Genomic DNA, 17,670 nt, shown 5'->3' on the forward strand with positions numbered 1-17,670 from the left:
TGACAGCTAGATAGCACAATCCCTTTGATATATATGCAGATAAAGTAGCCCATTCCTTTTCTTTATCTCTTATTTCTCTCCATCCACGTCTCCAATTCCAATGCAAGGCATGTGAGCAAAGACTGAAGTAAATGGGTATGTTTGGTTTGGAAAAGAGGCGATTAAGGGGGGACATGACATCAGTCTTCAAACACTTGAAAGATTTCCATAAAAAGATGGAGAAAAGTTGTTAGTAGTATGTGGCTCGATAGTATTCATTACCATGTATTTTTGACAGTTTTCCATGCCCTCTTTAGCGTTAATGTCCCGCCCTCCATTCCCGTTTCTGTTGGTGTCAAGGTTTGGTGCTGTTGGCCGTTTTGAAAAAAAAAATTTTGATTATTTTTTGTTTGGATGCGTGCTTGTGCTTTGATACATTTGGTTGATTATTTAGAGAAAAAGGTTGAAAGAATAGAGTGAGAGAACTTAAAGAAAATAAAGATGTTTAAAGGGTTAGTTTGAAAGAATTGAGGCAAGTAAAAAGAGTTAAATAAAAGAAAAATATAAAGGAAACTTTTTAGTAAGCACATGGTAAAAATATAAAGGTTGGTTAATAAAGAAGCATTTAAAATATTAAATACAAGGGTAGGTGAAGAAAAGAGCATTTAAAGAGTTAAATAAAAGAGAGACATATAAAGATCGGTTAAAAGAGAGAACAGGACAGGAAAAGGGAATAGAAAGCCCCTCTGCAAAGGGCAAAGATAGGCAGCACGTGGTTGAGCCAGAGAGAGAGAGAGAGAGTGAGAGAGAGAGAGAAATCTTACCCTTCCAACTGTTCCTGGAGAAAGAAGCAGCTCCCAAGGCTCACAATCTCTTGGACTAGTTATCTCTGCCTTTGGATCGGACCAATCAGAGGCTGTTCTACTGCTGGGTCATAGAATACATTTTCCTGAACCAATCCTATAGTCTCAAGATTTTTAAACACAAGCCATCTCCCTTCCTTCCCCTCACTACCCCCGTCCCTTTAACTGCCTTATTCTTATCTAAAAAAGCAGACCCCAAGCATCTTTCCAGCCATGTAGCACTTTTACATAGGTGCATTAATAAAGGTTAAAACCATAAGCCCTTAGTAACAAACAGTTTTTAAATGTTTTCCCCCTATGTTTTAGACTAACATTGGTCATTTTTTAGTGAGGAGAATTTGAAACATTGTGCTTTTGCAGCAAAGCCACTGTTAGCAAAAACAGCATCTGTGAGTCAGTGGATCAGAGATAAGAAGGCTGCTTCTTCCCCACTTTTTAACAAAAGAAAGTAAAAGTTATATTACGTTTTCTAAAGGAATAAAGCTCTGTTTTATAATCACTTGAAAAGACAAGCCTATATGAAGACACTGCCCTTTATTTATTGGTGTTTTAATAAAAAATGAGCATGCAGAAACACCCCAGGGTTAAACCCACAAACCCTTACTAACAAAAAGTTTTAAAAAGCTTTTCCCTTTGCTTTTAGTGAGGACAATTTGAAGCAGCAGCAAAAACATCGTCTGTGAGCCAGTGGATCAGAGAGAAGACGATTGCTTCTTCCCCCACTTTTTAACGAGTCAACGTGAAAGTTATATTAAGTCTTGTAAAGGAATAAAAACTTTAAAAGACAAGCCTATCTGAAGCCACATCCCTTCATTTAGCACTTCTGAATGTTTCAATAAAAAGTGAGCATGCAGAAACATCCCAGGGTTAAAACCCCAGAGAACCTGTTAATAAAAGTACATTATAATGATGAAAAAGTTACCACCGATATTTTAGACTAACATTGGTCATTTTTTAGTAAGAAAAATTAGACTTTTTCAGCAAAGCCACTGTGAGCAAAAACAGCTTCTGGGAGTCAGTGGATCAGAGATAAGAAGGCTGCTTCTTCCCCCACTTTTTAACAAAAGCAAGTAAACGTTATATTAATCTTTCATTTTCTTAGGACTTTTAGATTTAATTTTTCTGTCGCATTATCAGAATGTCTTTGTTTTTAAATGTTTGCAACCCCTGTGCTGAGACACAGGTACAAGCTCCTATGTTTGTTTTGGGTCCATGGATTTTATTAAAATAATACATCACAGGCTGGAGCTGTGGCTTTCTCTACATTTTAAAAACAGATAAGACTAATAAGGCTAGTCAGTGCTCCGTGCACTATAGTCTGCCTTAGCAATGCTCTATGGGTCACCCGTTCAGTTTGCTTGGTTTTTACACAGACTTCTTTCCTAAAGTCTTAAACACTGTTAAAGATTTAAGAAATGGTGAGATTGCATTGAAAGACACACTGTGAAAGTTATAACGAGTATTTTATTCCATTTACTGATTGTAAAAGACAAAAACCATCGCTTTGTGACTGAATGAAGCTCAGAGATAGCCTATCTGAAGAACACCCCACCCCTTGACTTTTCCCCCTTTATCTGTTGGTTTGATGATTTCACCAAAAATGCTATTTGGGTCCTCGGCCTCTGTCACTTGCTATATATATAGGATATTTTTAACATTTAACATGAAAATACAGCATTGACCGAGAGGTAACATAACTTGACCTTTTTAAAGGATATTCTGTTTTCAATGAGGCCTATTTGAAGCATTATGTTTGTTTGGTTTTTAAAAAGTTTAACATGAAAAAGCAATGTTGACTGAGCTGTAACAAAACAAGGCTACACTTAGGGATATTTTGTAGAAGTTTAGTGAACTAAAAAGGCTTAAGATACTAGCCTATCCTTTTAAAAAATAGGGGGGACAAACAAATTTAAAAAAACCCACAGTCACAGAGATCAAGCCATGGGGGTAAGAAAGCTGTCCTGAGTTTTAGGGGGAATGTGGATAACTCCTTTAGTGAAACAGTTTTGTAGGCAGCCATTCTGTGTTAGTTGTTATGCTTTAGCATGGGCAAGCGTTTGTCATTCGGAAGCACTTTCTCACTTTATGAGGTATTATCTCCCCCATCCTACGGCCTATCAGAAATATTAACAGAAACAAACTTAAAGATACTTTGTATCAATGCCTGCAAAGCAACAATTACAATTTTGTTTATCGTTATCTTGTCTAAGCCCCTAGAGAATTTGTTTTGTTTTGTTTTTATAAAACACTTTTAAGCAAACTGTAACCCTAGATGCTGTACAGTATTAAATAATATGAGCCAGTAGACAAGAGACCTGAGACACTGTTGAAATCAGAGGGGCCATGATTAAGTCCTAATGCAGAGGGCCTGGGGGGAAAATGAAAAGGTACAACCGAAACAGAAGATGGTATGATTTAAGAGGGGTTCTGGGGCTGCTTTGCAATGGTCCAGATGCCCCAACAGCCTATATCCCTCATGCACAAGTGCCAGGGATGGGTGGGTCTTTGTTAGAGGAACAGGCCGCTCATATACCTCTTGTTGTTGACAAACTGTAACCTAACTGCATGTATACTACAGAGGCAACCTACTTCCCTTTTGACAAACCCCACAGCCCTGGAACTCCATAAAAACACACTTCACACATCAAGTATCAGAGGGGTAGCCGTGTTAGTCTGAATCTGTAAAAAGCAACAGAGGGTCCTGTGGCATCTTTAAGACTAACAGAAGTATTGGGAGCATAAGCTTTCGTGGGTAAGAACCTCACTTCTTCTAGCTTATGCTCCCAATACTTCTGTTAGTCTTAAAGGTGCCACAGGACCATCTGTTGCTTTTTACACTTCACACAGTTATTTTCAACTGACATTTTATTTTACAACAAGCCCTGTTTTGTTCCCAAAACATACTCTGACTTTTAGTGTTTTGTCTTAGCAAGATTTTGTAATTTGCTGAATTAAGAAGACGTTCTACATTTTGCATTAAACATTTATCTGTCGGTTTGATGATTTCATCTAAAATGCTATTTGGGTCCTCGGCCTCTGTCACTTTCTCCACCAATTCTGCCCCTAGAGCTAAATGTTCCTGGGTTAAACAGAGGCACTGCAGCGCGTATCCCAACGTGATGATGATATTTAACATGCTTACCAGCACAAACTACTACTAATTTCTTTAATTTTACAGTTCACATCATCTAAAGACCAGTAGACGCAGTCGTGATGCCTCTGACCGGGGGCAGCTATGGTGCACAATCCTCATTTTGTTTCTCTCAGGCAGTGCTTGGTGATTCTGTGCACAGCTGCTCGCACAATTGCACACATCACAGTTTAATGGTTGTGAACTCACACAGACTTAATACCGAATTTCTTCCTCAACTTTAGATAGTAGAAGTCTATAGAATAAGCATCGCCCTTTGTTTTGGCATTCTGTTGAGCATCTGGTTCTTGATCTGGGCAAAAACAGATCGGGCCCAATCCAATCGGCCCTTTGGAGCTGTTGGTGTCCAGAACTGCCAAGTCCTCTGAACAGCCATCACTCAGCTGCTGAAAAATTTACAATAAAAAATACGTATAAAGCATCTCTGTACTTTTTCAGAACATGCTTTTAAAACATTTTACCCAGTGTGTCAAGAGACCCCTTCCACATATGCTTTTAAAAACAACAAACACCAACAAATGCAATATGTCTCTGTGCAGGCTTGATCCAAAAGGCTCTAGCCAACCGAGCACCGGTGACTGGGTCCCTGCCAAACCATCCCTTGAACGTTCTTACATACAACGTACCTGTGCCTCATCTCCATACAGCTCTTTGTTTGATTCGTTTGGGCTCTCCTGGCCGGGGTCTGGAGTCTCAAAGAAATCTTGGTCCAGTGGTCTGGCCTTGTGTTTCTCCACCGGTCCGTTCTTGTAGGTACAGGCATTGTTCACTACCCCTCTTTCCATGCTCCAATGACCCATCTCAAATACTTTTCAGATCCCATAGCAGCGACTGTATAATGTCTCTTCATGAGAGGATTCAGTGCCGGTGTTGGCCAGGGCCTTCTAGGTGCAGCCCTTTAATCATCAGACACATTTAAATAAAATCTTTATCTTATCTTATCTCTGATCCACTAGCTCACAAAGGCTGTTTTCGCTAACAGGGGCTTTGCTGAAGAAGCACGCTGCTTCAAATTGTCCTTACTAAAAGATGACCAACGTTAGTCTAAAACATAGGGGGAAACTTTTTTATCACTATGAATTACTTTCATAAACAAGTTCTCTGTGTTTTTAACCCTGGGATGTTTCTGCATGCAAAATTCTTATTGAAATGCATATGGAAAAGTGCTAAATGAAAGAATGTGTCTTCAGATAGCCTTGTCTTTTAAAGTGTTTATTCCTTTACAAAACTTAATATAACTTGCACTTGTATTTGTTAAAAATTGGGGGAAGAAGCAGCCTTCTTATCTCTGATCCACTGACTCTCAGATGCTGTTTTTGCTAACAGTGGCTTTGCTGAAAAAGCATGTGTCACGGACTGTGGGGGAGACAGGGCCTTGCACCCCTCCACTTCCTGTGATTCAACGTGACTCTCAGCCAGCCAGTAAAGCAGAAGGTTTGTTAGATGACAGGAACACTGTCCAAAACAGAGCTAGTAGGTACAGAAAACAGGACCCTTCAGTCAGCTCCATCTTGGGGGGCAGGGAGCCCAGACCCTGGTTCTGGACCTCCCTCCATTTCCCCAGCCAGCTCCAAACTGAACCCCCCTCCAGCCGTCTCACCCAGCCACCCCCTCGCCCCCCGGCTCCTCCTCCAGCTTTTGTCCAGTTTCCTGGACAGAAGGTGTCACCTGGTCCCAACCCCCCCTGGGACTATAGGATTGGTTCAGGAAAATGCATTCTATGACCCAGCTGTAGAACAGCAACTGACTGGTCCAATCCAAAGGTGGAGATAACTAGCCTGAGGGACTGTGAACCTGGGAAGTTGCCTCTTTCCCCAGGAATAGTTGGAAGGGTAAGATCTCTCTCTCTCTCTCTGACTCAACCATGTGCTGTCTATTTTTGCTTTCTTTTCCTTTTTCTTGCCCTGTTCTCTCTTTATTTTCTCTTTTATTTAACTACTTAACTCTTTATTTAAACCTTTTTAAATACTCTTTTCTTAACCTATCCTTGTATTTCATACTTTAAATGCTTTTCTGTTAACCTCCCTTTATACTTTTTACCATGTGCTTACTAAACGGTCTCTGCCTTAGTAAATACCCTTTTTTGCCATGTGTGTTCTTTTTAAACCTATTTTTCAATATTATTTAATGTTTTTAAATGCTCTTTTCTTAACCTACCCTTATATTTATCTAAGATTACATTTATCTAAGAATGATTATTCTTTAATAACATACCAAACTAGTCCTTTAAAAACACCTCTCCTTGTCAACCTCGCAAAAATCTCTTTTCTTTAATAATTTGCCTCTGTTCATTCAAATTAACCCTTTAAAAACATATAGCTCCATTTTTTTAAACTTCTCTTTCTATTCTTTAACAACATGTCAGGCTAGGTCTTTAAAATCATCTCTCTTTACTAAACCTAACCAAACAATCTTTCTTTCCTTATTTCCCCTCTAAACCTTCCCAAAGCTTTCTATTTTAATCTTTAAGCTCTCTCACCCTATTCTTTCAACCTTTTTCTCTAAACAATCAACCAGATGTATCAAATCACAAGCATGCAACATTGCCCCATCCAAACATAAAAAATAATCAAAAATAATTTTAAAAATGCCTGATGCTGCCAAACGTTGACACCAAAGGAAACGAGAATGCAGAGTGGGACATAAGCCCTAAATGGGGCATGGAAACCTGTCAAAAATACATGATGATGAAGACTATCGAGGTATATACTACTCACAGTCAAGCCTGTCCATGGGCCTGCTTACAAATCCAACTGAAAGGCAGAGTGCAGTTGGCATCATTCCACAAATTCAGGTCGCTTGAGCGGGTCTCAACACAGTCTTCTCTGCCTTCTGTCCCCTGATCCCAGTTGTCTGGCTGATTATATGCCCAGAACCTACAGATAAGATGTTGATGTCTCAGTGGAGAACCACAGCCAATTTCTGAGGTCAGGGTAGCAATTACCCTGCACCTGACAGGCCAGCAAAGAGCCAAAGTTAGTCTGTGGCTCCAAATGCTGAGTAGCAGCAACTCAGATCTCAGTGCCCAGAACCAAGGCACATGGCACAGCACGTCCCAGGCACCCCCGAGATGGGAACGCAGGAACGGGAAGAGAGGACAGCAGGGGTCAGTCATTAACTTCTCCATGGCCCTGCTTATGGGCCTCTTCCACAGCCCACTGAGGTCATTTCACCAACTGCAGCTGGCTCCGGCCATGCCCCTAGTCCCCACAGCCTCCCCTTCCCCAGCCTGAGAGAGGGGAGAGCATAGTCTTCTCTGCCTTCTGTCCCCTGATGCCAGTTGTCTGGCTGATTCTCCTCCAAGAACCTACAGATCAGAGTGTTAATGGCTCAGAGAAGAACCACAACCAATTCCAGAGCTCAGTTCTGCTCTATAGACTCTGTTGTTGGTACGGGACCAAGACACCCAGCAATGACACATTGCAGCGATCCACCCCCCCGGCCACCCCTCAGAGGTCTCTACAGCTCTTGTGGCCATGGTAACGAAGGGCTTCTGATGGCAGATGGTAGCAACTGCCCTGTGCCTGACAGGCCAGCAAAGAGCCCAAGTCAGTCTGTGGCCCCAAATGCTGAGCAGTGTCCAGAATCAAAGCACGTGGCACAGCACGTCCCAGGCACCCCCGAGATGGGAACACAGGAACGGGAAGAGAGGGCAGTGGGGGTCAGTCATTAACTTCTCCAGAGCCCTGCTTATGGGCCTCATCCACAGCCCACTGAGGTCATTTCACTGACTGCAGCTGGCTCCGAATATGCTCCCGGCCCCACAGCCTCCCCTTCCCCAGCCTGACAGAGGGGAGAGCGCAGTGCAATCCCAAGGAGAGCGTGAACCTGCCGCTCACTCCAGACTCACCTGGAGTTGACTTGGGGCCAGATCCTCAGCTGGTGTAAATCCCTGTGGTTCATTCAAGTCAATGCCGAGTTACCCCAGGGGAGGCTCTGGCCCTTGGTCTCATTCGGCACTGAACACACGCTCCATGTTTAGGCTCCTGCTCTCAGCAAAGGGGCATTAGCAGTAATTCCTGAGAGGTTCTCCTTAGAGGTTTTTAAGGTCAGGCTTGACAAAGCCCTGGCTGGGATGATTTAGTTGAGAATTGGTCTTCCTTTGAGCAAGGGGTTGGACTAGGTGACCTCCTGACGTCCCTTCCAACCCTGATATTCTATGATTCTATCCTATGGAAGCCTCTGGAGGAGCCTAACAACTAATGTGAGAAATATGACCTACCTTGTCTCCACGAGGTTTTAGCTTGAGTTAGGGGCGAACCTTTCTCCCCATCCAGATGAGGCCATCCAGAGCTCAGGAGCGCTGCAGGGGACTGCTTAGCATGGAGAGAAAGACTTTTAATGAAAATTAGAATCTTTTGGTTAAACCCAAGTGCAAAAATCTCCTGCCACACAGAGTACAAAGAGAGCCCAAATTCATGTTCACTTGAGGTTAACGCTAGGCTGGGCGGAACTTGGTTTTAACAGGAAACCCCCCTTTCCTCCTCTGAAAATGTTTCTCACGTTGTCTGAGGATGGAAGCTAGCTTACAAAAACCTCCCGATACAGTAGGGCTGGGTTCTGACATGCTAATCCACACTGGGTTATACCTTCCTCCAGTTTGCCCCAGCCTAGTTTTAACCTCAAGAGAACATGTATTCGGGCTCTCTTTGTACTCGTTAGAGGAAAGGGCAGAAAGGCAAAGAAATATATGTGGGAAAAGGCAAGAGATTCCTATGCTTCCTGTTTCCTTAGATTCGACCCTCCCTATCCATCATCTGTCATCTTTTAGGTTTGATCTTCCCATAAAGGGTTACTCCCACTGTGAATAACGAGGAATCAGTTGTGATAAGGTGAAAGACAAATGAAGTGTATTGCGGGATTGGTGTACAATGAATGGGGCAAAGAAAAGGAGGGAGTAAACAGTAAAATTATGTAAGACAGTGATTTTCCCCAAATAAACCCTATAAACAGGTAAGTAAACCCCTTAATAGAAACCTCCTTCTATAGATCAAGCGTCAATTGTTGTCTGGGACCTCAATCCTCCAGCTAGTTGAAAGCCATTGGAGGAGTCCCTTGTTGTTCCTCTGGGTCTGTAGAAGAGCAGTTGGTCTGTCGAGGGACAGCAGCTGAAGGTGGATGATGGTAAGTGGGATTTGGCTGTCTGTCCTTCTCTTCTCCTTGCAGGTGATGACAAAGTAGAAGCAGAGCTGTGGAAGGAAAATCCGAGCCCCCTCTACCACTAGGATGGGGAGGTGAGTGCAAGTCAGACCCTCACTGTCACTCAGATGAACAGCAGCTGAGCAGTGCTTGAAGCAGAAAACCCCTTATGGGAAACCCTGTGGAAAAGGCAGTAAAAAACAGTTCTATCTAGAAGTTCTTTACCATTTCTGAGGTGAAATAAAAGGCGGGAAAACTGTGATCAGCTGGATCACATGGGCACAAACTCCATTTTGAAAATCAATATGGGATCCTGAAATTATACCAAACATGCAAAATGGACATAACCCAACAATCCCCTCCTTGGAGAAATTATAGCGATAAGCACAACTACTACAAACATATAAAACAGATACTTAAACTTAACAATCCCAAGGCATTAATATCAAATAATACCCTTGGTGCCCTCTTACCATTTCCTTTTTTATACATACAAAAGCCAATAGTTAACATCACCAGATATATCAACATAACACCTTGTATGATTAGCAATACAACAATGGGGTGTAAGAGGATATTCCAAGCGGATCTGATATCACCTAAGTTATTATGGAAGGTAATTTTCCCACCAATGAGCTGGGATAGTCTCTTCTTTTATCCTTTTCGTTATTCTTTTTATGTCTGTTGTGGAGTGTTGTACCATCAATAATGGTTTTGCCCCTTCCTTTTGTAGATTATCTATTGTGACAAAGTTCCTTCTCTATCTTGGTGGGTCCTGTGCTTATTGGTGTGTTTTCTTGCCTCAGAGATTCACCATGTGGGTTGGGGAACAGCCGAGAGACCTTCCCCTCTGGAAGAACCCACAGTCCAGGTCAATTGGGAGGTTTGGGGGGAACCCAGGCCCGCCCTCTATTCCGGGTTCCAGCCCAGGGCCCTGTGGACTGCAGCTGTCTACAGTGCCTCCTGTAACAACTGCATGACAGCTACAACTCCCTGGGCTACTTCCCCATGGCCTCCTCCAAACACCTTCCTTATTCTCACCAGAAGACCTTCCTCCTGGTGTCTGATAACGCTTGTGCTCCTCAGTCCTCCAGCAGCACACCCTCTCACTCTCAGCTCCTTGCACCTCTTGCTCCCAGCTCCTCACACTCCCACCACAAACTGAAGTGAGCTCCTTTTAAAACCCAGGTGCCCTGATAAGCCTACCTTAATTGATTCTAGCAGCTTCTTCTTAATTGGCTCCAGGTGTCCTAATTAGCCTGCCTGCCTTAACTGGTTCTAGCAGGTTCCTAATTACTCTAGTGCTGCCCCTGCTCTGGTCACTCAGGGAACAGAAAACTACTCATCCAGTGACCAGTATATTTGCCCTCTACCAGACTCCTGTACCCCACTGGTCTGGGTCTGTCACATATCCCTCCCCACTGCTCAATGCCAAGGGTTGGGCAGCTTGGGACGCCAGACAGTGCACACGTGACAAGCCATCGGCGTTGCCATGACGGCTCCCTGCTCGGTGTTGCACACGGAACTGGAAAGGTTGGAGGGATAGGAACCATCTGGTCACCCTTGTGTTCTTCTCCTTGTTCCGCTGCATCCATTGAAGAGGGGCATGGTCGGTCATGAGAACAAATCTGCGCCCTCGCAGGGAATAGCGCAATGTTTCCATGGCCCATTTTACAGCGAGGCATTCTCTCTCCACCACTGCTAATTTTTATTCCCTTGGAAGGAGTTTCTGACTGAGGTATAGAATTGGGTGTTCCTCCTCCCCCACCATCTGTGACAGAACGGCATCCAATCCTAATTCCAATGCATCCGTCAGCAGGATAAACTCCTTGGTGAAATCGGGGCTATCAGTACAGGGTTACTGCAGAGGGCAGTCTGTAGGTCTGTGAATGCTTCCTCTGCTGCGTCAGACCATCTCACCAGATCAGGTCCACGGACTTTCACTAGGTCTGTCAGGGGGCTTGCCCTTGTGGCAAAGTGGGGGATAAATCGTCGGTAATACCCCACCACAGGAATGCCCGGACTGGTTTCTTGCGACTTGGTTGGGGCCAATTTTGGATGGCCTCTAACTTGTTCACTTGGGGTTTTACCAGACCTTTTCCCACAATGTAGCCAAGATATTTGGCCTCTGTAAACCCTACAGCGCATTTGGCAGGGTTTGCTGTAAGGCCAGCTCGCCTGAAGGTATCGAAGACTGCCTCCACCTTCTCCAGGTAGGTTTCCCAGTCTGGGGTATGAATGACCACATCATCCAAGTAGGCAGTAACATAACCGTTATGCGGGCTTAATAGCTTGTCCATGAGGCGCTGGAAGGTAGCTGGGGCCCCATATAGTCCAAAAGGGAGGACAGTATATTGAAAAAGACCCTCTGGTGTAGAGAACGCAGTCTTTTCCTTTGCGTCTTCTGCAAGGGGAATCTGCCAGTACCCCTTTGTCAAGTCTAGGGTAGTCAAGTACCGGGCATTACCCAGACGGTCCACTAGCTCATCTATGCGAGGTATGGGGTACGCGTCGAACTGGGATACTTCGTTCAGTCGCCAGAAGTCGTTGCAAAATCTTGTGGTGCCATCAGGTTTGGGCACCAGCACGATTGGGCTGGACCACTGACTGTGAGATTCTTTGATGATCCCCAACTCCAGCATTTTTTTTACTTCTGCTTTTATTTCCTCCCTTTTTGCCGCTGACACCCGATAGGGCCTCATTGTTACTCTGGCCCCAGTGTTTGTGACGATGTGGTGATATGTCTTGGTTGTTCGACCCGGTTTTGTCGAGAACACATCTTGGTTCTGGAAGATCATCTCAGACACCTCATTCTTCTGGTCTGGTGTTAAATCGGGAGACACTCTCACCTGTTTGGAAGGCTTGTTTTCCTGGGTTAGGTCTTTTTGGACCGTTGTGCATGTTTTTTGTGCATGCCAGGCTTTCAGAAGGTTAACGTGATAAATCTGTTCTTGTTTTCTGCGTCCTGGCTGCCGCACCTTGTAGGTTACTTCCCCCATGGGTTCAACCACCTCATAGGGCCCCTGCCATTGGGCCAGAAGCTTGCTTTCTGCCATGGGTACCAACACCATAACCCGATCCCCTGGTTGGAACTGTCGCACTTTTGCCTGGCAATTGTAATGGGTTCGCTGGGCCTCCTGTGCCTTCTCCAAATGTTCCCGTACAATAGGGGTAACCCGGGCTATCCGGTCTCACATCTGCATTACATGCTCTATTATATTTCTCCCCTCATTGGGTTCCTCTTCCCAGATCTCTTTGGCGATATCTAGTATGCCACGGGGGTGACGCCCGTATAATAACTCGAAGGGGGGAAAACCCAGTTGAGGCCTGAGGTACCTCCCGGATAGCGAACATAAGGTAGGGTAGTAGGGTGTCCCAATCCTTCCCGTCCCGACCTACCACCTTCCTTATCATAGCCTTCAGGGTTCGGTTAAACCTTTCTACCATCCCATCAGTCTGCAGATGGTAGACCGAAGTTCTCAGGGTATGTATATGGAGCAGCGTACAGAGGTCCTTCATTAGCTTTGACATAAATGGGGTTCCTTGGTCGGTTAATATCTCCTTTGGTAGCCCCATTTGGGCAAAGATCCCCACCAGCTCTTTGGCTATAGTTTTAGAGGCCGTGTTCCGCAGGGGGACGGCTTCTGGGTAGTGAGTAGCATAGTCCCAAACAACAAGTATATATTGGTGGCCCCGAGCCGTCTTCTCCAGGGGTCCCACTAGGTCCATGACTATTCGCTCGAAGGGGACCACTATGATGGGAAAGGGTACTAAAGGTGCCCTCAAATGGGGATGGGGACTGTGCAGCTGACACTCCGGGCAGGAGGCACAGTACCTCCACACTTCTTCATGTACTCCGGGCCAGAAGAACCGTCGTAGGACTCGTGCCAGTGTCTTCTCTACCCCCAAATGCCCCCCAAAAAGATGACTATGAGCAAGACTTAATACAGCGTTCTGGTGTTTTTGAGGTACTAGGATCTGCTGTACCTTCTGCCCCTGTACTGGTGCAACCCGGTATAAGAGATCCTTCTTCATTATGAAGTAGGGTCCTGGTCCCTGGGTTTTCCCTTCCACAGGGGCCCCATCTATTTCAGTCACCTCCTTCCTAATGTTGTCATACCTTGGGTCTTCTGCCTGGTCCCATCCGAAATTTCCTCTCCCGGGGCTAATCTGCCCAAGATCTAGGGGCCCAGTCTCTGTTGCCTCTATTGGTTCAGAAGCATTAGGGTGGGGGTCAGACTCAGGTGCTTCTCCCTCCTGCGTGGCCTCCTCTTCAGCTGCGCAGGTCTGCCTACCTACAAGAGCGACCCTCTGGCTTTGGGTCAGTATTCGGGTTCCCAAGGCCTTAGCTGCCCTTCTTTCCCTTTTTGTCTTTCTACCCTGTCTGGGAGTGGAGAACAAATCTGGGGATATTTCAGAGAAGATTGGGGGTTGACAGTCTGCTGTGGATGCCTCACCAATTTTAGGGTCCCCATCTTTCTCCAATCCCCCGACTGGGAGTAAGTTTCCAAACCCTGGGAAGTCCCTCCCTATGAGCACCGGGTATGGGAGTTTAGGGACTACACCTGCTGCTACCTCAGTAGTGTTCCCTTGGATCTCGATTTTTACTGGGATGGTGGGGTAGTAACTAACTGTCCCATGGACACATGTTATCCCCGTAAGTTTAGCCTGCAGCAGCTGACTACGATTCACGAGCTTCCCTGAGATAAGCGTGATAGCACTCCCCGAATCAACCAGTGCCGTGGTCCCTACCCCATTTAGTTTCACTTGTCTGGTATACATATGTGGGGTTAGTGAGACCCCCACAAGGTGGATTAGGGAGCATGGGTCTGCCCAGTTCCCCAGGTTACACTGCATAGGCTCCTCAGCATTGGGACACTGTGCAGCTATGTGTCCCCACTCCCCGCAGGCATAACATCTGTATGGAGCCCTAGGCGTTCCCCGGTCTCTTGGTTTGGGCAGTCTAACATCACAATCCTCTTCTCCTTCAGTGCTCCGACTCTTTGTGGCCTCTGATGGGCCTTCAGCCTCTCTCTTTTTCCACCTGGGCCCTCCTGGTGGCCCAGTCACCCGAACTTTAGGGCTTGGTGCTGCTAGTTTAACCTGGGGCGCCTCTTCCTTAACTGGTCGGGTCAGCTCCCTCGCTGTCCTTCGCCTCTCTACCAGGGCGACAAGCTCATCATAGGTGGAGGGTTCGTTCTGGCTTACCCAGGCACGAAGGTCTGCTGGTAGTCCCCTCATGTATCGATCGATGACCAGAACCACTAGTATCTCTTTTGGATTCTGGGACTCTGTTTGCAACCACTTTCGTGCGAGATGGATGAGGTCATACAATTGGGACCGCGGGGTTTTGTCTTCCTGGTACCTCCAACCGTGATACTGCTGGGCCTGCACTGCTGTCGTTACCCCAGATCTGGCCAGGATCTCTGTTTTCAGCTGGGGATAGTCTGCCGCAGCCTCTTCAGGCAGATCATGGTAGGCCTTTTGGGCCTCCCCACACAGGAATGGGGCAAGGATGCCAGACCACTGATCTCGAGGCCAGGCCTCCCGTAGAGCTGTCCTCTCAAAGGCCAGAAGGTATGCCTCTACATCATCCTCCTGTGTCATTTTCTGCAGCCAATGGCTGGCCCGGTTGAGCCGCGTCCCATCATGGCCGCGATTCAGCTCTGTAAGGGACTTTACCTGGTTTACCAGTTCCCGCAACATAGCTCGGTCTTGAGCAGCCTGGTCCATCAGCAGGCAATTAGTCTCTTGCTGCAGCTGCACTGCCTCCTGTTGGGCGGCTGCCTGGACACGGGTAGCCTCCTGCTGGGCCGCCGTAGCTTGTATCAGTGCCCGCACTACGTCATCCATTGTGGTGAAAAAAAATAAACCCTCTCCTTTTTGTTGTTGTTGTTGTTGTTTTTGTTTTTAAATCACCCTCCTTCTTCCGCCACGCTGTTCACCCCAATATCCCACACCTGACACCAGTGTGACAAAGTTCCTCCTCTATCTTGGTGTATCCTGCGATTATTGGCGGATTTTCTTGCCTCAGAGATTCACCATGTGGGTTGGGAAACAGCCCAGAGACCTTCCCCTCTGGAAGAACCCACAGTCCAGGTCAATTGGGAGGTTTGGGGGAACCCGGGCCCGCCCGCTACTCCGGGTTCCAGCCCAGGGCCCTGTGGACTGCAGCTGTCTATAGTGCCTCCTGTAACAACTGCATGACAGCTACAACTCCCTGGGCTACTTCCCCATGGCCTCCTCCAAACACCTTCCTTATTCTCACCACAGGACCTTCCTCCTGGTGTCTGATAACGCTTGTGCTCCTCAGTCCTCCAGCAGCACACTCTCTCACTCTCAGCTCCTTGCGCCTCTTGCTCCCAGCTTCTCACACTCCCACCACAAACTGAAGTGAGCTCCTTTTAAAACCCAGGTGCCCTGATTAGCCTGCCTTAACTGATTCTAGCAGCTTCTTAATTGGCTCCAGGTGTCCTAATTAGCCTGGCTGTCTTAACAGATTCTAGGAGGTTCATGATTACTCTAGTGCAGCCCCTGCTCTGGTCACTCAGGGAACAGAAAACTACTCATCCAGTGACCAGTATATTTGCCCTCTACCAGACTAATGTACCCCACTGGTCTGGGTCTGTCACATAACCTTGTAGAAATTATTTACAAAGAAAGAAGGACACAGGCTCCTAATACAAAAGCAGTGTTGATCTACTTGTACCACAGCAGAGGCACGGCTGACAGAACGATGAAAAACCTCATATAAGCAGGTATCTTCTTCAGGACTTAAACGTGTTTCATCCTCGTCCCACACTTGCGTGGTACAAGTGTAAGTGTATCCCAGATCTAATTGGTTAACACAGGCCTGTAGGTTAATGGGAGTGTACTTATTTTCCTTATTTATATGCAACCATTTATGTCCTTCGATAGGCACAAGTAAGGACTTGTTGGAATACATGCCTAAAGATATTAATGGATGTATTTTCTCCTCCTTAGCAGATTTCAAAGTTAAAATCAAAGCCATGAGACTGTCATTTTGGGGAAATAAGTAAATATGAGCAATCGCCACCATTAGTGATATAACTTTTCGAAGTCACTAGCATGTTCATAAATTATTTTCTTTAACTCTCTTGGCAGCTGTTGATTTAAACCATCTCGTACAAGTGACTTTGCCACACTAATTAACCACTGCTGAACCTCGATGCATGAAGAGCTTCTGAGAGATTTGATTGCAACCTGCTCAGAGCACCCAATATTTGGAAGTTGTCTTGCTGCTGCATCTCGAGCCAGCGTGGAAGAATATTCACTATGTCAAATGTGATAGATGCCAGGCTTTGGAATGCTGGAGTGAGGGGTTCTGGGAGGGGGGCTGCATCATGGCCCAATTCTCCTGTACACTTAGCCGAGTATTGCTTATCCACAGCATTAAGTACCCCCAAACCAGCTCCCATTCCGCCTAATAAGGTTGCTCCCAAATCTTGCTTCTTCCTCTTGATTACTGAAGAAGTTGGAGGCAACACTTCCTTTAGCCACACTCTCCACCCGAGGATTAGTGGAGAGATATAACGAGCAGAAGGGGCGTACAGTGTGGCAATAGATAATTGAGTTGGCATGATTAATTGTTTTATAGAGTATTGCAGCTTTATCATTAGACTTCTAGTTATATCCCTCTTTACCAGAAATGGTCCTACTTGGTACCTAGACGGTGATGGCATTACTTGCATCTCTTTCCCAACCCTAAGTTCGGAATGAGCTTCAAATGTCCATTCTCCACAATGGTTCAGGGAAATATTCAATGTCAATGTATTAGAACATAACGTAGCAAACGGAATATTAACATCTTCTACTGGACAACATTTAGATTTAATATACTCTTCCATGGAAATATTGTAGTTAAACTCATGGTAAGTACAAATCAAGTTCATCACCATGTCATCATGATTAGGGGATTTTATATGGATATTCCCAGATTTTATCTGATCATCTTGATGTTGTATTATGACAGACAAGGACATTTCTCCAGGTGATACCACGGATGGGGATATGATATTTAATAAAGAGCATCTAGTGAGGTCCCTAGAACAGTTAGAAAAAGTCTTTGTGGGGACCTGCCATACACATTCGGGGAAAGATTAGCATATAGGGCCAAAAACCTGTTTTGGATTCTGCAGATGTTTGGTGACAGCTAGATAGCACAATCCCTTTGATTTATATGCAGATAACGTGGCTCATTCCTTTTCCTCATCTCTTATTTCTCTTCCAAATCGCATCCCTTTTCTTAGCCCTATGTTCTCTATTCTTCTTGGTCTTGCTGTAGCTCTCTATCCATGTCTCCAATCCCAATGCAAGGCATCAGAGCAACGACTGAGGGAAATGGGTATATTTGGTTAGGAAAAGAGAAGATTAAGGGGGAATATGACAGCAATCTTCAAACACTTGAAAGGTTGCTGTCAGGGTTCCCTCCCCACTCTGAACTCTGAGGTACAGATGTGGGGACCCGCATGAAAGACCCCCTCAGCTTATATTCCATCAGCTTAGGTTAAAACCTTC

At 45.5% G+C, this 17,670-nt stretch overlaps 1 long non-coding RNA gene across 1 annotated transcript in view; it reads right to left on the minus strand.

The window, feature by feature from the left end:
- Nucleotides 1-8,395, minus strand: part of LOC117878412 — a 33,303-nt gene extending 24,908 nt beyond the window's left edge. The window contains exon 1 of the long non-coding RNA XR_004645970.1: nucleotides 8,216-8,395. This is a non-coding gene — a long non-coding RNA (uncharacterized LOC117878412). The remainder of the gene's footprint in view (nucleotides 1-8,215) is intronic.
- Nucleotides 8,396-17,670: the final 9,275 nt, after the last annotated feature.

Source organism: Trachemys scripta, chromosome 5 (assembly GCF_013100865.1).
Source record: "Trachemys scripta elegans isolate TJP31775 chromosome 5, CAS_Tse_1.0, whole genome shotgun sequence".
Classification (NCBI taxonomy): Eukaryota; Metazoa; Chordata; order Testudines; family Emydidae; genus Trachemys; species Trachemys scripta.